Genomic DNA, 25,143 nt, shown 5'->3' on the forward strand with positions numbered 1-25,143 from the left:
CCCCCCTTTCAAGTAAGTTGTGACATTATTGTGGTGAGTCGGTTTGCTGCCCCCTCTATATTTGGCCTTGTCTCTTTATTTTTTTCTCCAACTACAAATAATGGGCAAGCGGAGGGCTGCAGATGTTGCTTTGCCTCCTAGTGGTGCAAAAGCCTGCCAATGGCAAAAACACACAACCTCACGAGCACAGCGCGAATTGCACCCTAAAGGACATTGACTGTTTGATTGAAAAGGTGGAGGCTATTCTTAATAGCAATAGGACTGCAACTATCTATGCCAGTGGTCCTCGCGTGAACAAAATATCTGACATGTTTAAAAAAATCCAAGAAAAAAAGGAAGGAAGATCAGCCTTCTACTAGTATTTACCAATGGCCCTAGAAAAGTCCTACCCCCCTCGGGGTATTTGAGTTTGTCAGAAAGAACTACTTCACATTATTGCAATAAGGGAAATAATGCAAATGACATTGAGCCACCCAAGTATCCTGTCAGTCCTGAGATTATTGTAGCACCGACCATTCCGTGCTTTAACAGGTTTGGGCTACTAGAGTTGGAGAAGGAAAACGTGGAGAAAATTGCTTTAATACCTGAAGAAATACCAGCTACGTCCAAGAATCTGGCCACAAGGGTCCCTGATAATGGGGTGCAGAGGGCTCTACTAAGTCCTGACTTGTTGCCTTTGCACCAAAAGATAGAGAATATTAAAAGTTGAATGCATTTACTTCTGGGAAAAATACCCGGGAAGAAGGGTCCAATTTGCAGGTGCAAGTGCTCCTGTTCGATGGAGCCAGTGACTTTCTCTAACACCAGCAGTAGGGGTAAATCCCTCACTGCTTCAGAGGATCCTCAGGTGCTCTCCCCTGCAATTCTTCTAGGGACTCCTACTTCTACTAAGAGTACTGATCCGGGCAGCTTGACTGCCAGTAGTACTAATGAGAGTAAAAATCAACGGCCCAAGTCCAGAGTGCCCTGATTACAATCTTGAGAAGCTGGGAATCCAGTTTTTTTTAACCCTGGACAACAACATTCTGCCTTTTTTTAAGGGGCCCATACCGTGTACCATGCAAATAATTCGACAATCGTACCCTGAAAGGCTCTGGGCAGCGCTTTAAAACATCAACTCTGCTTACATGGTAATGGGTCCCTAGACCTCAACCTACAATTGCAAGAAGCAGGAAGCTTTGGAAGAATTCTTTATAAGGTCACGGTGCCCAAATTACTGTTGGGATCTTGAAAAAGGACTCTTTAATTAACAGGTTCATTCATTGGGTGAGATCTAGGCAACAATTGTTTTTCCATTATAAGATCAGATATTCATATTGCAACAAGACATAGTATGGAAGAGTCTGATTATGATTTTATTTCTCTGCTACTGAAGGACAAGTTGCTAGTCAGCTACCTTATTGATCCTGTAATCTCAGGGCAGCACAAAATACTGATATAAGATTGAAGCTTTCACTGCCGAATACTATATTCTCTGCCAATTCTAGGAGGGATCTTGTTTTTGATGCACCTTGTGCTTATATTCTACCTGAGGAATCAAGAAATCATATGAGCTCCATTTTAAATTAAATTGATTGACTACCTATTGTTAGCAGCTTAACATGTATCGAAGAGATCCCAGCGACTGGGAGGTTGGCACCAGCTGAGCCCCCGATTATGGAAAATGGGGAGGGTAATCAAGTATCTAATCTAGGGGTTCAGTTAATTGTTTGGCCAACAATACATTAGATGGGGCCATACTAGCCTTCTTTCCACAAAGTGTGTTCAGTGAAGAAGATAGCTGTCCTAAGTTATCTATCATTTTCTGGAATTTGGCTGGTGTGAAGAATAAACTACTAGAGCCTGAGCGGTTCTCCTATGATAGTTGCCATGATATTTGTCTGTTCCAGGAGACTTTGGCCACTGACCCAGTGTTTGTGGAAGGTTTTCTAATATATAGTGTTAAAGCCCAGTCTACTGGGAATAGTGGCCATGCTAAGGGAGTATTACTTATTTTGTAATAAGCTACATTGTTCTCATTCATTAGTAAATAGAAATTCTCTTGATATGTTAGGTGTTCAGCACACCTTCCCCACTGGTTTTATGTTAAGGGTGATCAACGAGTATTCTAGATCAGTTACATCGGGAGCATGGTTTTGACTCTTGACCAGTTGGAAGAGCTTGCAGAATCTACTCAGCATCATGTTAGGATTCTAGTAGCGGGTGATTTTAATTGCTCCTTTGAACCCTCACTATACAGTAGTGATCTAACACATTCGGAGGACTAATTCTGGGGCATTCCTCGGTTACTTGGGGAGACAGCAGAATTTACGCTCTTGTGCTGCCCTCCAGTTGACTGCGCTTTTGTGTGGGACAGGGGCTTAGAGCATGTAATAGCCGTACCTGCTCAGATCTGGGTATATCAGCATTATTGATGGTTGTGGCCACTGTTAGATGATATGAGGGTAGACATCCACCACGACAGTGATCACAACTCTTTACTTCTTGCCCTATTTGGAGAGGTGTTTCAAAGGTTGGACAACAAATGTAGCACTGAAGTACCTGAGCCCGTATTAGCTAATAATCATTGACGAGTTTCATGGCCAAAAGTAATGTCTAACCCGTACCTGTATAAGGGGGTTTATGAACTGTTTGTGGCAGCTCTATCTAAATATGAAAATTGTGATGTTGAGGACATCCCAATTCTTACCATTCATGAGACACTTGTTTCCAAACTTCACAACATTTTTTATAAAAAGGTATCTTCCAGACAGTTGGTTGTAACCAACAAAAAGAAACAGTATAACTCTGAATGTTCAGAGACAAAACTGGTCCTAAAAACTGATGAAATTGAGCTGTTCACAGGTGGTGATAAGAGAAGCTAGAATGAAGTATAACAACACCCTTGTCCAAGCCAAGAGGACCTGGGAGGATGCTATTTGGCAGGATCTGTTGGAGGCAATAAAGTCAAATGATAATGGGTCCTTTTGGAAGATTCTTTGCGATGGTAATTGTGATAACGCGAGATCTTACCACTGCCATATTCAACCAGATAGCTGGGTCAGTCATTTCACCAATTTGTATGCTCCACCCAGCATTAAATTTAGTGCTGACATGTATTCAACATTGTTGATCCCAGCCAAACCTTCAGATAATGGTGTTATGGCAGGTATGGATGGAATAAGGGGCCCAATAGTTTTCTTCTTACGAAAAACTAATATAGCCATAGCATTGCTAAAATCAGCCAAAGCACCTGGCCCTGATAAAACTCCCAGAGATTTGTGTAAATCTGAGCCACTGATTTGGGACAGTAATATTAACACAATATCTAATGCTATAGCCACTGGTGGCTATATTCCTAGCTCCTGGAGAGGGGCTGAAATAATTCCTGTTTATAAAAAGGGTGACCTGAGTATCCCCTCAAATTACAGGCTGATCAGGTTTATCGACAACCTGCAAAAAGTCTTTGCTAGGCAGGTTCTCGATAGGTTGTTGCTATGGGTTGATTCAAATTGTGCAGTGTCTTCCCTCTGACTGTAGGCCCACGACTAGCACATCTGATCAAGTATTTCGCTTGGCTCTTCTCTACTGGCAGTACATATTCCTTGCCAAACAGAAAATGTACGTGGCCTTTGTTGAAGTGCAAGCCGCATTTGACCTGGTCTCCAGTGGGAAATTGTGGGAGGTCTATGCAGCATGGGTATACCCAGGAACTGGTACATCTCATAGCGTGGCTGCATGAGGTCACCTATGCACAGGTCACATGGGGTAGTCTAGGAGAGCTCACTGATCATATTCCGATCCAGCGTGGTGTCCGCCAAGGATGCGTTCTGGCACCTACTCTGTTTATATATTATATATAAACGAGATAGTTCAATTGTTTTTTTCATGCCAGAACGATGCACTACCTTTAAATAATCAAAAGATTCCCATACTGCTTTTTGCTGATGACTCTTTCTTGATTTCTAAGAAACCAATTGGGCTTCAGACCCTTATAGATAAATTCCTATTGTTCTGTTAAGGCAAGAGATTTGGATTTGAATGTTGCCAAAACCAAGTTTAAGGTGTTTAGTCCAGGGACAGTCAAAAGCTGCACAATCACAGTAGATAATGTGGCCCTGGAAAGACTGCTTTAAATCGACTACCAAGGCATAAGAATCTCTGACAGTCTTGGTTGGGAAAACCAGCTTGTTAACAGTTCACTTCTTATCCAGCATAGGTCTAATGCTATCCTGTGCTTTTGTAGAGGCACTAGTAGGAGAGTAATATCCCCGGTCCTGAAAGCTTATCAAGCTAAAGGGCAGAGTGCAGTACCTTTGGAGCAAAGGTATGGGTATACTCGAATGTCCAAAGATTGTAGCAGAAAAAACCTTTTTAGATTTTTACTTGTGTACCCAGTCAGTACCCCTCTGATTTCAACTTATTTTGATTTAGGCCTAAATAGGATCTTTGATTTGGCAGCACTGAAACCCTTGGTATATTTAGTCAGTCTTTGGACCACTCCTGAACTTAAGGAATACAGAGATTCTCTTAGGGATCTTTCGGCAAGGCAAAATACGTCTACAATTCCATGTTTCTACCTGGCTATAGAAGTTAGCTCTTTGGAGCTCTTTGGAGCTAATGGGATAATCCAAGTAGCATCAACAAACAGCAGGCCAATTCTTAAAATCGTGTTACTGGGCATATGTCTAGGAAAGTTATGTTGTTAATGTTTCTAATGGGCACCTTTTGAATCAGTTTTTTTTTTAACCTAAATGGAATTTTTACTTTGAGCCTTTCTTTGACTTCATTTCTAAACCTTTTGCAAAGATTCTTTATATTCGTTTTCGATACAGATGTTTACCATTGAAGTCTTTTATGAACTGTTGGAAAAATGTCTCAATGACAACCATACTCAGTTTTTTTGTTCAGCATACGATGTTTCTCGACAGAAATGGATATGTCCAACTTGCTTGAATTTAGGAATTAGACAGTATGCAATTGCTCTCAGTATTCTAAAGTGTGGTACCTCTAATGCAAATATATTTTCTGTCAGCAAATTTTTGGTGGCTGTTTGGTACAGGCACTACTGTTTTTTAATGAAAAGCAGATGCTAACTTTGAATAGGATTTTATGTTCAGCATATGCTGTTTTTTGGCGAAATTGGATATGCCTAATATGTATGAATTTAGGAAATCAGACAGTATGAAATTGTCCTTAGGATTTTAAAATGTGACACTTCTAAGCAATTGTAATTGCTGTTAGTAAGCTTTTTTTGTGGCTGTCTAGCCCAGGTCTAACAGTTTTTAAATGGTAAAGCTGACATTAACTTTGAATAGGTAATTTTACTTAACTATTAGTTTGATTTTAGCTATTTATGTATTATAACTAATTATTTTATTGTCTGTATTCTGTATGCTTTGAAGGTTTAACCATGACAGAATAAAGCGTGTGTATGAAGATGATGAAATTGAGGCAGCACTGTAATCAATCAATCAATCAAAAGAATTTAGAAAGCTCGCTACTCACCCGTGAGGGTCTCAAGGCGCTTGGGGAGGGGCAGGAGGGTCACTGTTCGAACAACCATGTTTTGAGGTTCTTTCTGAAGAGCAGGAGGTCTTCAGTTTTGTGGAGGTTGGTGGGGATGGAGTTCCAGGTTTTGGGGGCGAGGTAGGAGAAGGACCTGCCTCCTGTGGTGGTGCGTTGGGTGCGGGGGACTGTGGCTAGGGGGAGGTTGGCTGTTCGGAGGTTGCGGGTGGGAGTGTGGAAGTTCACTCTTTCGTTGAGGTATGTCGGGCCGGTGTTGTGGAGGGGTTTGTGTGCGTGTATGAGGATCTTGAATGTGATTCTCTTGTTTATGGGGAGCCAGTGAAGGGATTTGAGGTGTGGTGGGATTCGTTCATGGCGGGAGAGGCCAAGGACGAGGCGTGCGGCTGTGTTCTGGATTCTAGGGAGTTTGCGTGTGAGTTTGAGTGTGGTGCCGGCGTAGAGGGCGTTACCGCATTCTAGTCTGCGGCTGATGAGGGCATGGGTGACAGTCTTCCTGGTCTCTGGCGGAATCCATTTGATGGATTTTTTTAGAGTGCGGAGTGTTTGGAAGCAGGAGGAGGTTAGAGCATTGATTTGCTGTGTCATGGAGAGGGAGGGGTCCAGGATGATGCTGAGGTTTCGGGCGTGGTTTGCGGGGGTGGGTGCGGATCCTAGGGCGGTGGGCCACCAGGAGTCGTCCCATATGGTTTTGTTGGGGCCGAAGATGATGATCTCAGTTTTGTTGGAGTTAAGCTTGAGGTGGTTAGTTGTCATCCAGTTGGCGGTGTCGAGGAGCGCTGTGTGTAGGTTGGTTTTGACGGTGGTGGGGTTGCGGGTGAGGGAGAGGATGAGTTGGTTGTCATCTGGGTAGGAGAGGATAGTGATTCCATGTGATCGGAGGATGTTGGCTAGGGGGATCATGTAAATGTTGAAGAGTGTGGGGCTGAGAGAGGACCCTTGGGGGACTCCGCAGATGATCTTGGTGGTGGTGAAGTGGAAAGGTGGGAGGCGGACTCTCTGGGTCCGGTCAGTGAGGAAGGAGGTGAGCCACTCTAAGGCTTTGTGGTGAATTCCTATGTTGTGGAGGTGTGTGTGGAGTGTGTGGTGGCAGACAGTGTCAAAGGCTGCGGAGAGGTTTAGGAGGATGAGTGCGACGGTCTCGCCTTTGTCGACTTTGGTCCTAATGTCGTCAGTGCATGCAATGAGGGCAGTTTCCGTGCTGTGGTTCTTGCGGAACCCGGATTGTGAGGGGTAAATATATTTTCAGCAATTCCATTAGAGCCCAATAAACAAAGTGGTTACTATTCAGTGGCCCGGAACACAGAAGCGTGACTAGATTTAATGGACTAGTGACACAAAAGATGGGTCTGTAGCATAGCTGTAAACAAGCTGTATCTTCAGTAGCTATTCCGTGATGGTTGATGATAATCCAAAAAAGGAATTCATCACCATTATTCCAACAAAACTCCAAGCTGTTTGTCAGGTTATACCAGCTGGCCTAAGCTTTTCACTAAGATCAGTTTTGAGATCATGTTTTTCAATCCTTAAAGATTTACATACACACAACATGTCCATATAAACAACCATCTAAAATGAACAAGTTAATAAAAATCTGTGAGAGGTAATCTATGCATGTATGTATACATTTCCATAGCATGCTCCTAGACAAAAGGCAAGGAAGCACTGTACAAGGTCAAAGGCAAGCATAAAGTCAGCTAGTGATCGGAGAGGTAGCTTGGTTATGGCCAATTAATACATTGTGATGCAGTGTTCTCTAAATAGGTGAATCTTCAACTCTTTCCTTAGTTGTAGCAGCGTTGGGACAGACTTGATGGATATGGGGATGTTTTTCCAGATCCTGGTGCATAAATGTAAGAGGCCCCTTGCCTTGTTTTTAATTTTTTACACTTCTTAGTCTCCAGTTTGATGGCGTACTGGCTACAGTTGGGCCAAGAACCGCCAGAGATGTCAGCTTGTCTGCAAGACAAGCTGGAGTGCTGGTCATGATGGCTTTGTAAATGATGCAGCTGGGTTTGAAGACGTGCGAGCCATGAAGGGGAGCCAATGGAGTTTCTACAGGATGGGTGTGATATGATCATATTTCTTCAGGCCCTGTATGAGAAGTGCTGCAGTGTGTAGGATGCCCTTAAAGGGTGCCAGTATGGAATCTGGGAGGCTATCAAGCAGGGCCTCACCACCATCCAGATGCGAGACTGAGAGATAGAACAGCAGTTCTGAAGTAGCTTTCTAGAAGAAACTGTTTCTTTAAAAGAGAGAGCTGGTACCTGGCTGCCATTGTTTTTTGGCAATGTGTTCCTTGAGGGTGAGACTGGTGTTCAGGGAAAATCCAAGTGACCAGGTATTTGATGAAATTTGGGATTGAACACATCAGGCTTGTATTGTTTCTTGCTTGTTGTGCTTGCCAAATCTATATCTATGTAATCTGATGTAATTGGTCATAACTTAAAAGCACATTATACAGTACCTCTTACCTGATACAAACGTTCATGATGTATTATATTAATCAGTCATCTCAAAAACATTGCTGCTTAATGTGTTTCATTCACTACTACATTACAAATACCATAGACCAAATTCAAATTCAAATTTTACCCCTTTGGCTACGGAAGACTCAGGAGTGATCACCACCCACCAGAGGGGCGAGTCATAAATGTGGCATCTCAAAACACCATTATCAGAACATTATCTGGAGCTATGGAAGAACAGAAGAAATACTGCACCTGCTTTTTGAGACCTGTGAGGAGATTTGAAGTACTGGGCCCTGCCACTTGTACCTAGATCAAACAAGTGTACTGTAGGGGTCAGCTGGCTGACCTACTGTGTGGCTACAGGGACACAACAAACTGAAAGAAGCCTTTTCTCTGAAATACCCAGCAGACCATTAGCAAATGGACCTCGACTGGACTGGACTGCTGTTTGCTTCTACCTGATACACTGAGAGTCTCCTTTGAAGTCCACAGATCCTTAGAAGTGTACTCCTGTTGTTGTAAACAACTAAGTCCCATTCTGCATTGGGAAACTTTTCAGCGAGAATTCACGATAGCTCCAGTGTGTAAGCAGGACCAACCTGCTTGAGGTATCCAGCTTTTGGTTCCACATTAGCTACTACAGTTTTAGTAGCACTTGTGTGAAGGATTTTTCTTCTTTAAAACCAAAGTATCTTACTGAAGTGGGACTTAAAAAGTGGGACTTAAAAATTCAAATTTTTTAACTTCCAGACTTTCACCAGGACCAATCCACTTGGCATATCCAACTCAGGTTCCAGCGTGGTCAGCCTGAAATCATGCCTAGGTCCTGGTCTAGCTCTTCCATAGTGCTTTTTAGTGCTGTTTTTCACTTAAATCTTTAAAAGATCATGTTAGTGGGATTTTGATTGTGTTGCCTTTGATTTTTAACTGCTTTGGTACTTCTAAATGTTTAACATATATTCTTTAATTTAAGCGCCTATGCTCTGTCTAGAAATGATACTGTTGATTGTGTTTCACTCTTTTACTGCTCAAAGATGGCTGCCAGGTTTAGAAGCAATAGGTAGGCCACGTTGGAACTTTAGAACAATAATACACTATGCACATTCAAAGCTGGCCACCCAATAATTACTAACCAGCTATCATGGAATGATATTCTACATAGAATAAAATTTCAAGATGGTCGGCATGTTGCTTTTAAATATCCAAGATGGCCTTCTGCCGCTATGTTTAATTTTCTTGCTTATTTCTTACTGCAAGCATATGACTGCTACATTTAGGAGGCACTATTTCCTTCTTTTTTCTAAATATATTCTTTAAATTTATCTTGTACATGGTTGCTGAATTTCAGTTATTGTGGATGGGTGAGAGGGTGAATGCAACAATGATTCAGTGGGTGACCAGCAGACCAGTGTGTCAATGATTGCATTCAACTATACATGTTTTTAAATGCAGCCAGTTTTCCTTAAGGGGAACAGGGTTGCATTTAAAAAGAAATACTTTTTTTAAGGTTGCATTTAAAAAGAAATCACTTTTTTAAGTATGTTTGAGGTTTGCAAACTGGAGTAATGTATTTCCCACGATGGTAGAAATCCTCAGAGAAAGACTTTTTTTTTTTCTTTTTAACTTCAGGCTTAAAACAGTTGTATCACGAGTGCCTCTCCCCAAATTACATTAGGCCTTTCTTTTATCATTATTGATTTATTTACAAAATGGAGTATATTTCCAAACAATAAAGGATAATTACAATAAAAACAGATGAGATTAAACTTTATCTGATACAGTATAAAATCACATCTATTTAATGCATGGAGGTATCAAACTAATTCTTAGAAAAATTGCATGTTGAAAGTGAAAATTTAGCATATGTTTTAAGTACACTAGACTTTCCAAGCCAATTATGGATATTAAGATCACTCAAGCTTTAGTTAAATTGCTGAGGAATTAAAACAAATGGTATTGAAAGGAGTTTCAAGACACCCCATGAATTTGGCTGGAAAAGGTCTATTGGAGGTACCTTATTAGGCTGTTCCAGAGAGAAGGAAGGCTATATACCAAGGTACTATCACAAACAGTCACTGCTTCTAGTTCCCATTGCATGTGTAATGGACAAACAAGTTACTTACCTTTGGTAATGCCTTATCTGGTAGAAACTCTATCCAGATGCAGATTACTTACCTTAGAATATTCCCCAGGCATCAGACTGGAATCCAGTGCCACAGTGAGCACAGGACCCACGTCTGGGTACACCCTTCCCACTTAGGGCGACAAAAGCAAAAAGAAGAGATGATGGACAGAATGCTGAACAATGCAAACACTCACCCCCAGTCACAGACCTGGGTTTAATCCATTGTCTTGTGCTCACTGTGTGACTAGATTCAAGCTGGCCTGGCTGATGAGGGGTGATACCCTCAAACCAGTCCCAGGATGCTTGTTTCCGGTCCAGGGCGGACCTGGCCTGGCAGTTCAGACTGGACTGTTCCATGGGAAGCAGGGTCAAGAGTGATTTGCATATGGCTTGGTCCAAACTGGGGTGGTGTGGTGACCATAAACAACAAAATCTCAGACAAAGGTGCATGAAAGTGATCAACATTTTTGAAGTACACAAAGCCACATATTTGTCCAGTGGCTGGACACCTGGCTGCCTGAATTACATCAATGACTTCTGCTGGGGGAACAAAAACTGTTAACTGCCGCAACTCAATCTCTAAGCATGAAGGTTGAGTGTGCACAGGTTTGGTTGCAGGACCCTTCCCTGTTGCTGTGACAGTAGATCCTCCAGAAGGGGCAGCCTGATCGGAGGATCAATGCTTATGCTCTGGAGAGTGGGATACCATAATTTCAGTGCCAAATCCGGAGCATCAAGAATGACTTGGGCCCAGTTGGTCCTGATCTTCTTGAGAACTCTGGACAGGAGTAGTATCAGCAGAAAAGTGTACAGGAGGCCTGAATTCCACTCGAGATGAAAAGCATCTCCGAGTGAAAGTCGCCTTGGAAACTCAAGCGCACAGAAGTGTTGACACTGCATGTGCTAGGCGATGGCGATTAGACCTAACCAAGATTCTCCCCAATTGCTGAAGAGAACTTGCACCCACCTCTGGATGGAGATGCCATTCGTGGCATAGACGGCTGAGTTTGTCTGCCCTGGTGTTCTGAGATATATCCTGATGTTCCAACCATGTTCAGAGAGGCAGGGCCTCTTGAAACAGGTTCCACAACTCTACCCCACCCTATTTGTTGTAGTACCACATGGTGGTGGTGTTGTTCGTTAACACCTGAACCAGTCTTTCCTTGATAGAAAGAAAAAAGGCTTTCAGTGCGGGCAAATCATTTTGAATTCCAAGGGAAAACTGAGACTCCACTGGAGACCAGAGTCCTCTGATCTCCACCTCCCTTATGGCCACCCCAACCCAGGAGTGAAAAACCTTTCATTACAGTCAACTCTGGATGGGGAAGGGAGAAGGGTCTGCCACTGACTAAAACGCTGTTCATCAGTCACCACTGCAGTTTACTCTGATATCTGGATCAGGTTGGAAAGATTTCCCTGATGCTGCATCCATTGAAATTTAAGGTCCCATTGCAGAGCCCGCACATGCCGGCGGGCATGTTTTACCACCAAGATGCAGAAGGCCATGAGGCACAGCAGCCTCAGAGCCAGTCCCACTAAAATCCAGGATAAAGGTTGAACCACAGGAATCATAGCCTGAAAATCCCAAACTCGCCGCTCCGGATAGGCCCAAAACTGCACTGTGTTCAGAATGGTTCAAATGAAAGGGAGCGTATGGAAGGGAGATAGGTGTGACTTTGGCACGTTGATAGTGAACCCCAGCAAATGAGGGAGGTCTGCCATAGTCTGGAGGGAGGAAACAACTGTCTGGGTTGAGCCCACCTTCAACAGACGGTCGATGAAGACAGGAGCCCCTAAACTCCACAGATGTGCTACAACCATGCTATCACCTTGGTGAACACCCAAGGGTCACTAGTCAGGCCAGAAGGGAGCACTGCAAACTGAAAATACTTATGGCCCACCATGAACCGCAGGTAATGCCAATGGGCAGGTAGGATGGTGATGTGCAAATAGGTGTCCTGCAAGTCCAGCTCTACAATCCAGCCACCAGAATACAGGACAGACAGAACCTGACCAAAGGTGGGCATCTTGAATTTCTCCTTTTCAGGAAGAAGTTGAGAGGGCATAGGTCTAAAACAGGCTGGAGGCCTCTGTCCTTCTTTGGCACCAGAAAGTAGTGGGAGGAGCAACCATTAACTTCTTCTGATGCAGACACTCTCTCGATTGCTCCTTTGGCCAAAAGAGCCTGATGGAGCAGGGAGAAGTGGCCCTCCGCCAGCCGGTTTGAGGATGGTGAGGTGGGGTTTCTAAGAAAGACATGGAGTAACCCTGCTGAACAATTTGAAGTACCCACTTGTCCAATGTTACAGTGGGCAGGTGATGTTGGATCCTGCTGCCTACAGGGTACTTAGGATGGTAAAAGGGCAAACTAAAGGGTTTTGAGGCTGCAGCTGTCGGGGTATGGCAGATTGGGTAGATCTCTGGCAGTGTGTCCCACGAGGCTTGTGGGAGCCACATCCATGTCCACGAAAGAACTTGGGAGCCTGTGGGCCTTGGTGGCCGGGGGGCAATGGACACAGCTAGTAGCGCCTACCGTAGTCACAGAAGGGGTAAAAGGCAGAAAGAGGTTGACATGGAGCTATGGAGAGGCTCAGCTGTCCCCAAAGAGCTCCAGTGAGGAGTCAGAGTGCCACTGACAACACAAATGCTCTGCCTAACAAGTCCGTCATATCCAGTCTGCAGGGAATGGTGAACTTAGCTGTGTTGTTGCCATCGGCAATAGCCTGGGTTAGTGTGGCTCGGGCCTACTCCGAGACCAAGGACAGTGTGTATCGGCCCAAAGGGCAAACTGTGCCCATCGACCACAGTGCAAGGCTGGTGTAAAAGAATATCCCCTTGCCAAAGGTATCCAGCCTCTTGGTTTCTGTATCCAGTGGAGTGGTAGGGAATGCGCCAGGGTTAATTGTTGAGGTGTAGGACTCGAGTGGTGTGCTCAGTAAGGTAAGCTGAGGGTTGTGCACCTGAAGCACCTCTGTCAAGACATTCATCTTGACAGCCAACACGGGCAACGTAAAGTGCAGGACCTCAGCCTCCCTCTTCAGCACCATGGCAAAGGAAGCCCCTTCCTACGTAGCAGCACTAGGAGGAAAGACTAGGCGAGTGCCTGGGAATGCATCCAGACAACTGGCATCTGCTAGTTCTACATAGCAGTGGTCCTGGGGCTCTTTTAAAAAAAGGAGAAGACCAAATCCTTCAGTTCCTTCAAAGACTGACTTCTCCATTAGTAACCTAATACATGAACGTATCTCTCACCGTATCAACTCCACATTTCCCACCAACATCCTTCTAAACAACTTCAGCTATTTGTAAGAAATCTATGTGAATATCCGCACCACAATTACAAAGCACAAGTGCAAGTCAAAACCTTCAGCACCCTAGTTCTTGAAAGACCTTGTTGAAAATAAACTAATAATTCACAGAAAAGATAGAAAATAGAACAAAAAGAATACTCCACAGGTCCTCTTGATACTGAAGTACCGCCATACATCAAGCAGACAGCTAGCTCATCATATCAGCCAAAGCAAAGTACTATACCAACATCATTAATGAAACCACCAACAGAAGATCACTGTTCAAGACAGTCAAGCACTGCATCAGCCCTCTACCGGACACATCTATTCCTTATTCGAAAGAAACTACATTGTCATCAATCTCTTCAGTGAAAAAATTACAGAACATCTAACAGCACATTGATGACACTAATCCTACTTTATCTCTTGCTCCCATTCCCCTAGAATCTCACAGTTGTCAGCCTTCAAAGCTCTATGTCTTCCAGATATTGAAGACATACTCAACTCCTTCAAAGCCATATCTTACCACTGTCCTTCATTGTCCTCTCGCTAGGAATGGTCTCTTACCCCTACTTACCATTGTCAATGCCTCCCTCATTCAAAGAATGCTGCCAAAAGCTCTCAAGACAGGCCAGATCTCTCCACCTGTAAAGAAACCTACACTAGACCCTAATGACCTTGCTTACTACTGGCCCATCACTCACCTACCATTCATCGGCAAGAACATTGTAAACGCATTCTCTATTCAACTCTAAGATCACATCAGCAATAACCATCACCTAAATGACCATCAGTCTGGCTTTACATCACACTGCAGCACAGTGACCACTACCTTACATATTGTAGACAATGCCCTTTTGACCACAGATAAAGATGACCTCTGTCCCTTGTGGCTGCTGTACCTCTCAGCTGCCTTCAACACAGTCAACCTTTCCACCCTCATACGCACCCTGGAATCTCAAATGGGATTCACTGGCAATCCTTCACTGGTTCTCCTCCTACCATTCCAACCGATGTTAGTTTGTTCACCCAGGTACCTCCAAATCACAAAATATCCCTATCCCTCGTGCAGTACCTCAGGGTTCCATACTGTCTCCTGTCATCTTCAACCTTTGCCTGAAGCCTCTTGGTGCTCTTCATATAACAGCATCTAGATTCACCAATATGCTGATGACACACACCTCTACTTAAAAGTCTCCTATACTTCAGACATCCCGTGCCTCAAATACTGCTTGTATATCGTCCAGACCTGGATAGCCAGTGCCTAACTGAAGCTCAAAACTACCATGACAGGATCCCTGTTATTTGTGATGAAAAGCAACCAAAACACAGTTTAAGCCTCTCTGAATGACATGAACCTTGATGACTTCAAACCCCAACTTTCACTGAATGCCAAGTCACTTGGCTTCACTCTGGACACAAACATGACCCTCAAGGAACACATTACCAAAATAAAAATACAGCATGGTGCCAGCTCTCTTTTCTAAATGAAGCCTTTGTACTCTCTTATCTGGATGGTAGTAACCTCCTACTCCATGGCATCCCAGAATCCATACTGGCACCCTTTAAGGGCATCCTAAACACCATGGCAGGTCTCATTCAGGGCCCCTATTCGAATGGAGCTCCATTGCCCCCCCCTAGCTGGCACAAACCATCTTTAAAAACTAGCTGCTTCATCTACAAAGCCACCACGACCAGCACCCCAACTTATCTTGTAAACAAGCTCCCAACGCTGCCAGTTGCTACAGCCAGGACACCATCGTAACCCAGCTTCCTTTATTACTCGTTGTCTTTAAGCATGTACAGTGCTTTGCTGCCTTTTAGCCTCCTTAGGGAGTGAATTTAGGGCTTCAGCTTGAACTGCTCCTCTTCTTCCGTATCTCGGACCATTCAACCACAGCACAAGGAGAAAGCCAGCAAGAACACAAAGGAGGAGGGTATGTTGGACATTTTCCTCATGGCAACCGATAGGGCTGTAAGTGCAGCTGGTGATGTAGCTAGATATGGAGCAGCGGCTACAGGACTGGTAGCGGCTGGAGCACAAAGACATAATGCAAAAGTGAGCGCTGCGGTGCAATTGACTGGTGTTCTCAAGTACGCACATGTTTCGTCCTGGGCCGTAGAGAACAAAGCCCCACTGTTACCTTAGAAAGGTTGAAACAAACTGTAGGACAGCTGTCTAGAAGGTATCCCCATTACCCCCATCCAAGTGACGACAATGATAAGAGACTATCCTCTTCCACTCTTCTCCCTTTGAGAGACTACCCTGTGTCCGGGGGTAAAATTAAGTTCCATTCCCTTGGACTCCCTCTGTTTTAATGAGCATCATAAAACAGTACCCCACTGTTCTGTAAAATTCCACTTAGTATCGAGAAGAACCACAGAATAAGTTTGAAGTATACAGACTCAATTGGGCAGATGTGAATGAGTTACTGAGGTTGGTAGTGTTGAGGGAGGTGAGAGAAAGACTGGTGGATAAAGTTCCCAAATGTTAACAGTCAGCTAACCACCACAGGTACTGGATGGCAAACTAAGACGTTAGCTGAACTGGTAACAGTCATCAACCACTGCATAGCTTCACAGGAAAAAAACTTTGCCTTTGAAACTGCAAACTGCTAAATATGCGGAGGGCAATTAAAACGATGGGGCAAGAACCTCTGCAAAGGAAAGCAAGGAAATGGAAGAATTAGGAGAAGAAACGGGACGGGCCAAGGAGAGGCCCTGGGACTAAGAGGTTTGTGTTTGCTTGTAGTTAGCTGGAGGACTGAAAACAAGAATGTACCAATACTGCATCTAATGTAGATGGCTTAAAATCCATACCCTGAATTTTAGCACAGCCGAGAGGTTGCAACTGTGTTTTGAATAACCTAAAACCAGTACATCAGAAGGCAGTTTATATTAATTGTGTCACTAATGGAAAACACACTACTTTCCTGACTGGCACAGAAGCAAGCGCTTAAAACATCAGAATTCCCCTCTACCGTTTTCAGGCTTGTCCATAAATATAATCAGTATTTCCAACTAACAAGTTCCCCGTCATGTTATATTGTGTTAATTGAATAGTACTGGGTATTGTACCCAAGAAGGTGTTGCATTACTCTGAAACAGCTTGTGCTGTCTAGAGGAATCCAACAATGTCAAATCAAATCAAATCATTAGCATTTATAAAGCGCGCTACTCACCCGTGCGGGTCTCAAGGCGCTAGGGACAAAGGGGGTGGTTATCGCTGCTCGAACAGCCAGGTCTTTAGGAGTCTCCGGAAAGCGGAGTGGTCCTGGGTGGTCCTGAGGCTGGTGGGGAGGGAGTTCCAGGTCTTGGCCGCCAGGAAGGAGAAAGATCTCCCACCCGCCGTGGAGCGTCGGATGCGAGGGACGGGGTGGGTGAGAAGTCGGAAGGTGATCCTTTTGCTGACTGGGAGCTAATGCAGGTGTCTCAGGTGTGCGGAGATGTGGCTGTTGCGGGGTACGTCGAGGATGAGGCGGGCTGAGGCGTTTTGAATGCGTTGCAGGCGATTTTGGAGTTTGGCGGTGGTCCCAGCGTAGAGGGTGTTGCCGTAGTCCAGGCGGCTCGTGACGAGGGCGTGGGTCACGGTTTTTCTGGTGTCGGCGGGGATCCAGCGGAAGATCTTGCGGAGCATGCGGAGGACACGGCGTTGACTTGCTTGGTCATGGTGAGAAGGGGGTCCAAGATGAAGCCGAGGTTGCGGACGTGGTCTGCGGGGGTCGGTGCGGTGCCGAGGGCCGTGGGCCACCAGGAGTCGTCCCAGGCGGACGGGGTGTTGCCGAGGATGAGGACTTCAGTTTTTTCAGAGTTCAGCTTTAGGCGGCTGAGCCTCATCCAATCTGCGACGTCCTTCATACCCTCTTGTAGGTTGGTCTTGGCGCTGGCGGGGTCCTTGGTGAGGGAGAGTATAAGTTGGGTGTCGTCGGCGTAGGAGGTGATGATGATGTCGTGCTTGCGTACGATGTTAGCGAGGGGGCTCATGTAGACATTGAAGAGTGTCGGGCTGAGTGATGAGCCTTGAGGTACGCCGCAGATGATCTCAGTGGGTTCTGAGCGAAACGGAGGGAGGTAGACTCTTTGGGAGCGGTTTACGAGGAAGGAGGCGATCCAGTCCAGGGCCTGGTCTTGGATCCCGGTGGAGCGGAGGCGGGTGATTAGGGTGCGGTGACAGACGGTGTCAAAGGCAGCCGAGAGGTCGAGAAGAATGAAGGCGACTGTTTCACTGTTGTCCATCAGGGTTCTGATGTCGTCTGTGACTGAGATGAGGGCAGTTTCAGTGCTGTGGTTGGTTCGGAATCCGGTCTGTGAGGGGTCGAGCAGGTTGTTGTCTTCCAGGAAGGTGGTCAGCTGTTTGTTGACGGTCTTCTCTATTACTTTGGCTGGGAAAGGCAGAAGGGAGATGGGGCGGAAGTTTTTCAGGTCGCTCGGGTCAGCCGTAGGTTTCTTTAGTAGGGCGTTGACTTCGGCGTGTTTCCAGCATTCGGGGAAGGTAGCAGAAGGAAAAGAAGAGTTGATGACGGTCTGGAGGTGCGGGGCGATGATGTTGTCGGCTTTGTTAAAGATGAAGTGCGGGCAGGGGTCCGAAGGGGCGCCGGAGTGGATAGAGTTCATGATGGATTTGGTTTCTTCCGTGCTGATGTGGGTCCAGTTGTTGAGGGTGATGGTCGGGGATGTGGGTTCGGTGGTGTTAGGTTGGGTCTGGTGTCCGAAGCTGTCGTGGAGGTCGCTGATCTTGTGATGGAAGAAAGTGGCGAGGGATTCGCATAGATCCTGTGAGGGCGTGACGGCGTTGGCGTTGGCGCTGGGGTTGGAGAACTCCTTGACGATGCTGAAGAGTTCTCTGCTGTTGTGGCTGTTTTTGTCCAGTCTGTCGGTGAAAAAATTCCTTTTGGCAGTGCGGATCAGGTGGTGGTGTTTGCGGGTAGCGTTCTTGAGGGCGGCCATGTTGTCAGCGGTGTGGTCCTTGCGCCAGGCTTTCTCAAGTGCGCGACAAGTTTTCTTTGATTCTTTGAGGGTGTCAGAGAACCAGAGGGGTTTCTTGGTGTTGTTCTGTCGCTGCGAGCGTTTGAGGGGAGCAAGGTTGTCTGCGCAGTTGGAGATCCAGTTTGTGAGGTTGAGGGCTGCGACGTTGGGGTCGGTGGTGAGGGTGGGTTGGTTGGCGGCGAGTGCGGCGAAGAGTTGCTCTTCAGGGATCTTGTTCCACTGTCGGCGAGGGATGGGTTGAGTGCGGAGGTGGCGGATCTCGCGTCGGAATGTGAAGTGGACGCAGCTGTGGTCGGTCCAATGAAAGGCGGAGGCGTGGCTGAAGAAGACGTGTTTGCTGGCGGAGAAGATAGGGTCGAGTGTGTGTCCGGCGATGTGGGTGGCAGTGTTCACCAGTTGTTTGAGGCCGAGGTTGGCGAGGTTGTCGAGCAGGGTGGTGGTGTTGGGGTCGTTGTTTTGTTCCAGATGGAAGTTGAGGTCGCCTAGGAGGATGTAGTGCGGTGAGGCGAGGGCGTCGATAGAGACAAAAAGCACCTCTCTACGGGATCTATTAATTTTATCTAACAAATGCAGAAGGCGCTTCATATTGTCGCCACACTGCTGGTTTTTATCAGTGCTGTCAGTGGGTAAAATATTCACACCACCAGTTTTATCAATCAATCAATTAAGCATAGGATTTGTAGAGCACACTTATCACCTGGGTTATCTGGCATGGCTGGAGGAGGTTTGGGGCTTTTGGCTCATGAGAATAATTGAATCAATTATTGGATTTGTTCTAATTGTGGATGTTATATATGCATAGCTATTAGACTAATAATGTGCATCATCCAATGCTCTTACAAAAATAAAGGTACTGCCAATGCTTTCACACTTGCTAATTCTAAGGATGTTAATGAAAGAGATATTGAGAGGTTCAAAAGGGCAGTAATGAGACTGTTCTCCATTTAATTGTTGCAAAATTGGATTGTTCCTTTCAGAATAAAGAGAGGGGAGGGCTATGAAAGCCTAAATTGTTTGCATTATGCTTATATATGCCTATGCTTTACAGTGCTGATGCTTACGACTATGCTCAAGACTGTACCAGTATTTTACAATAAAACATAGATTTAGCTTTATACTAGTTCTTTGCTTCCAATAGCTTGAATATGCTTGCTGATTTTCACTGCTTAAGTAGGCCTGTAAGGCATATATAATAATGTGTGTTTGCACATCTTTATTAAGTGCAACCTCTCTTTCGAACCTGGCAATTGGAAGCAGGATTTCAGGAGAATAATGACCCTAGTATTCTATTATGAATAATACCTTGTTCTCAAGAAGGTTTTGCACTTCCTAGGGGAGAAGACCCTGAAATCTTCTCATTAGAAAAGTTTTTATTAAAAATAACAAGTTTTTGACATGTAGCTAAGCTCCTTTGACTCATTAAAAAAATATATACACTGGTGTAAAATTCTATGTATTTTAACTTCATGCTACAACTGACCTTTTCAACTTTTCGACTTGGTCAACTGAAATAACAATTGTCTTTGATTCATTTGCTGTGCTGCTTCCTGTCAGAGCCCGCGGGGTGTGGAAGGGGCAGGGCGGAGTGTTGGGGGAGCAAACTGCCGCGCCACTCCTCTGTTGGAGGCTGCAGGCACAGGCTCCCAGCCTGCCATGCGGCCAACCGGACGCTGCTTAGATCAGTATCAGGATTGGCTGGGAACACCCAGCCAGGGCGCTCCCAGCCAATCCTGTCTGTGCCTGCTCTCTCCAGCCCGGCAGCACAGTGCCAGCCTGGAGAGAGCACACTGCATGTGTGTTTGGCCGACCCGAAACAGCCGGCCAAACACTCATGCGCTCTGAGGGGGGGTGCTGTGCACTCCACCTCACTGCTCGTCGCCCCTGTGGCCCCGCTCCTTTACAAGAAAACAATACTAAAAATTGTGAGTGAACGAGCATAATACTGCTTGTCATGTTTCCATTTTAATCCCAGTTCAAATACATAGAGCTCCGTTGCTTTTCCTTGGTCTGACCTCCATATTGATTTTATATGACCAGTGGTCATGTCTTCTGGAGTAACAATTATGTGCTCCCTGTGCCTTATTTGTTCACAAAATGGATGGAGTATATACCAACCCTGAATTTGCTGTGTAGGGCTATGACTAAGAAGTAGGAAACCCTATGAGTGTAAGTTCTATATAGCATAAGAACAAGCAGTAGAGGGCACACTGGGCATTTCCCCAGTGGGCTGGAGCCCTTGGAGGCTAGTTTTGAAAGCCCAGGGCCGCTCCTGGAGCTTCTGCCACTTTCCTGAGCTCCCCAAAATTAATTGCAGCAGGCATGGTGAAGCTTTAAAGGGAAGAGAAAAATAGGAAGGGAAGAAAATGGTAGAGAGAAAGGGATCAGAGAGGGGAGAACGAGAGAGAGAGAGAGTGGATGGATGCAAAGTGAGAGATAACACAAGAAAACAAAGAGAGGGGATGATTTGAGCATTTTTGAAAGGGCTGCTTTTGGTTCCCCAATCCCACCCTGAGAGAGGAGCATGGAGAGCTACAGAAAATCAGAAGTCAAAATCTTTTCAAACTCTGAATACCAGTTGGGATTTGCCACTCCCATCGGCTTTTGATGACTTCCTGAAATCCCACAGCAGCAACTATTATGATTTGTCCCCTTGCATTGTTGAGTGAAAGTAGGGTAGTTAATCGTCATTATCTGCAATATTGGACTCAAAATGACATTGATATGCACCTTCAAAACTCAATAGTATCTGGTCATTTTCAGCATTTACAGAATTACTTTAAATATGCTCAAAAGAGCCTAGCTCAATCAAAACATAGGGTGAGATGTACTAAAAATATTGCAAGGCAGCCAGTGGCGTAACGAAACTTGAGGGGGCCCCCCTGCAAAGTACCTTGAGGGGGCTCCCTCCTCTGGACTCAGTCAGGGTCCTGCCGCCCGTCCACAGTGTACTGTGCTGAGGGGGCCCCTGGGAGCTCGCCCCCCCAACACCACAGGGGCCTTTGTTATGCCACTGACGGCAGCACAGCAACCAAAGTTGCTGGGCTGTGTTGCAATAGTGGAAGAAAGCAGCGCACAGCCATATTTAGCCACAAACAGGCTGTCTAGCACCACACATACCTTTGTACTATGGTGCAGAGGTGTATGTGAATGAGGTCTGGCATAGGGTTGGCAATGGAAGGATACTGTTCGAGTACAAACTCCTAGCCTCTTTTTAAAACTATATTTACTGGCATTTCAGTTGTACATTATGCAACCATTTGTACTCAGTATACTCACTGCAGCTGTGACAGCAACCATCTACATCCAGGATATCATATTTAAGCAGTAACAGCACAGATAAGCTACAGTCCAAAAGGCCATGTCAGTTAGTATATAGGGGATCGTACATGTAAGCAAAGCCTACTGTGCTACAGCTATTGGGCCTCAAGGGTTTGGCCAATGCCAAGCACCCCGAACAGGTCTTTAAATGGGCAGGTATTGTCCAGTACTGAGCACCTACACTTCTTTAATTTGGATGTGAGAGTACCTGCACTTCTCAGCACTGCTGCAATACATTTAATGGGAGAGTACTGGGAATTCTCAACAGCAAACAGGTACTCAGAAGAGTGTGTACCTGCACTTTGACATTTCCATTTAAAGAACTGGCCCGAAGCTAATCCGCACCCCAGCACAAAGCAGTCAGCCTCGCATAGTGCATAGCAGTGTGTGTGCCCATAAGCCAAAAAAACATAAAAGGAAAAATAAAAAAGAGGAAAGAACTGATAGGTCGGGAAAAAACTCCCTAAGTACTGTTTCTGGGGTACGTCAGCTAACATCTACGGGTAAGTGTATGCGGGGGACATATCTAAGGTGCTGCACGGGGCAATCCAGGCAGACTCAAAGATTGGTCCAGCTATCAGCTTTTCTGGGTAAGAGTCCTAGCACAGGGAGCAGAGGCGTCAAGGGGTGGAGGTCACATATCAGGATAGACACAGCTGCCCCTGCCTAGTAGCTACAGTCCGTGTCCCACAGTGCTCAACTGCCAACAGGGTCTGCCTCACTCAGAGTGTTGTGCCCTCCAATGCCAGGCTCTTCCTCATCTGTGGGGTGTTCCCTGGCCACAGTGCCTCTATAGGGTTCCTGAGTATCTCCAGAGCCTCTTCTCTCAATAGCGCTCTCTCTTCTGCTGTTGCCAACGTGGTCACATCTTTTACCCACACCCCTACCCAAGGGCCCAGGCAAGACTTCAGGCCATTGCTATTCTCATCTTACCCAGAGCAAGAGCCAGGACCAAAAACCCTGTACCTGGGCCTAGGAAATGTCAGCAAGAGGCACTTGTTTGCTGTGCATGCAAGAGTGCGGTTGAGCATGTTGCTCAGTTTGTTCCATATTTTGCCCCAATAAGCCTGCAGATGGGGGCAGCCCCACGCCATGTGGCAAACATCAGGATCAAGATGCGCACAACAAGGACACCCATGGGTTCACCACTGTATTTGGCCCTTATTCTGTGGGCTGTTAGGTAAGTCATGAGTGTAATTAAACAATGTATTTCAGACGTGTATTTTGAGACACCTTATGTAGATACACCAGTATTCTACTCCTTTCCGGATCTGAAAGCCCATGGCTCATTTGCTTTGAGAGCACCTAGGGGTTTCCAAACCACCCTGTTAAATGCCTTGTAAAACCATATCACCAAGTGTCAAGCAAACCCCATCGTCACCAGCAACTGAAGCACCGCATGCATCTGGGGTTTCTCTTAGTCACTGCCCCATGGGTCCCTGAATGCCCTCACCAGGGCCTCGTACGTCAGGATCTGACTGTGAGGTAGGGTATTTTGTGCTGTCATCTCCTCCTAGGGTAGCAGGACCCCCATGTGAAAGCAGTTCCCATCCGTCACTAGCCTGACTTCAGTCCACTCCCCCAACTGCACCATTGTAAGGTAGGATCTCCTCCTGCTGGGTGCCATCTAACCAACGGGTGATCCACTGGAGCTGTGAGGCCATAAAGTAGGGTCAAAATCTGGTGCTTCTAGCCCGCTCTACATCGATGGTTGTCAAAGGTTGGACAAGGACACTCAGTGGTGGCCCTCATTCCAAATCAATTTGATCCATTCCAAAGCTTTGAGGGGTCTAGAAGTTTCAGGAGCTGGAGACTCTATGGACAAGACAGTTCTTTAAAGTCTTTGCCAAAATAATCCAACAATTAGCCCCACTGTTCGGTGAAAGCTTTATCCTTACCAAGCGCTAGCATGGACAACTTCTCCATACTTAGGAGCCACTATAGCTCTTCAACCCATTTATGTTCAAAGGACAGTACCTAATGTTTCCGGGGATCCAGGATGGTTTGTTTGGTGGCCAGGAGAACATGGGAGATCAGTTTACCTCGGGAGCTATACAGCGGGTAAATGTCTGGTGCCAGTTGTCCAAGAAGTATCACTTCGGGGCATCGAGCTAGATCAGACTTGGTGATGTGTTCTATTGTAGTCAATACCAAGGACCAGAATGCTTGTATCTTTGAACATGACCACCATGGTATGTGTGTCATAAAACCCTCCTCAATACATCTCCTCAGCAGAGGGGGTCCTTTCTTCATTCTGGCTAAGCGCATTGGGCTATAGTGCCACAGAAAAATAATTTTGAGCTATGTCTCCTTCTCCCTTGCTTGTCTCTCAAAAGTATTGACATTGATCAGGACTTCCTCCCACTGCTTGTGTTCTAGTGTAATGTCTAATTCTTTCTCACAGGCTCACTGATAAGTATGTTTGGCAGTACTCTGTTTGGCAGTGAGCATGTTGCGTAAGAAGGCTGTAGCAGGTTTCTCATCCGTACAGTGCAGGAGGTGTTTTTCAAAGGGTGTAAGGGCTTGTGTGCCCCTTGTTTCATTTACACATCTTCTAGTCAGTGGCGTAATTGCTAGTAATGGTATCTTCCATCTCGGGGAGCAAATACTCCTCTCTCAGTTGCTCAAAGGATTTAACCGAACCAAGTGTATACATATCTTGCAATGTTTTGCAGCCTTCTTTCACTCATTCGGCATATAGGGTTCTAGTCAGGAGCAGATTTGCGATTCCCCATAGAGGTGTAAATAGGGAAAGGAAGGTAGTGAGGCTGTATTTATTCCCCATTCCATCCCAGACCTCCAGTGTTGCTGTTGTTGTTGTGGAAATATAGAGCATCTTCGTCCGCGTGGTTCTGGGCTGCCATGGAACCTCCCACAGGGGACCTGCGGCCATCACATGGCCTATTATACACCATCCCTTCCCTATCTTCCTGTGAGTCCAGAGGATAAGAAGACAGAGGTGGGCTGCCGCGTAGTAGTGAGTAAGGTTGAAAATCCTCAGTACTCATAGGCGTGGTTTAGCATGCCCTGCATTCATCCGCTCCTCTCTGCCTTGCCCGATTGGAGGTCACCAATATATTCACGATGGGCAAGATATTCATTTTATAGGCCGCGATTCTCCCCACGAGGGACAAAGATTTGTGCTTCCAACTGGTGAGCTCCGTACGGATCTCACGTTTCAATCACTGGAGAGTGAGGTCTCTGGTTTTAATTAGTGCTGGCACCAGTGCTAGGCCCAAATAGTCTATATGTGAGGGGGCCCAATGTAGAGCTGTGAATGTTTGTATGTGCGAGACCATAGACCGAGGTGCGGAAATGTTTAGAATTTTGGATTTAGTCAAAATTGATTTTGAACCCCATGACCCTTTGATAGAATTCCTCATGTACCCGGAGAAAGGAGGCAGTTGGGTCCGTGAGTGACAGAAGGAAGTTGTCAGCAAAAGTGTCA

At 45.7% G+C, this 25,143-nt stretch overlaps 1 long non-coding RNA gene across 1 annotated transcript in view; it reads left to right on the top strand.

Moving 5' to 3' along the window:
• LOC138301899 (uncharacterized) overlaps positions 1 to 25,143 on the top strand; it is a 155,494-nt gene that overhangs the window by 116,927 nt on the left and 13,424 nt on the right. The gene's annotated exons all lie outside the window — the stretch shown is intronic.

Source organism: Pleurodeles waltl, chromosome 6 (assembly GCF_031143425.1).
Source record: "Pleurodeles waltl isolate 20211129_DDA chromosome 6, aPleWal1.hap1.20221129, whole genome shotgun sequence".
NCBI classification, from domain to species: Eukaryota; Metazoa; Chordata; class Amphibia; order Caudata; family Salamandridae; genus Pleurodeles; species Pleurodeles waltl.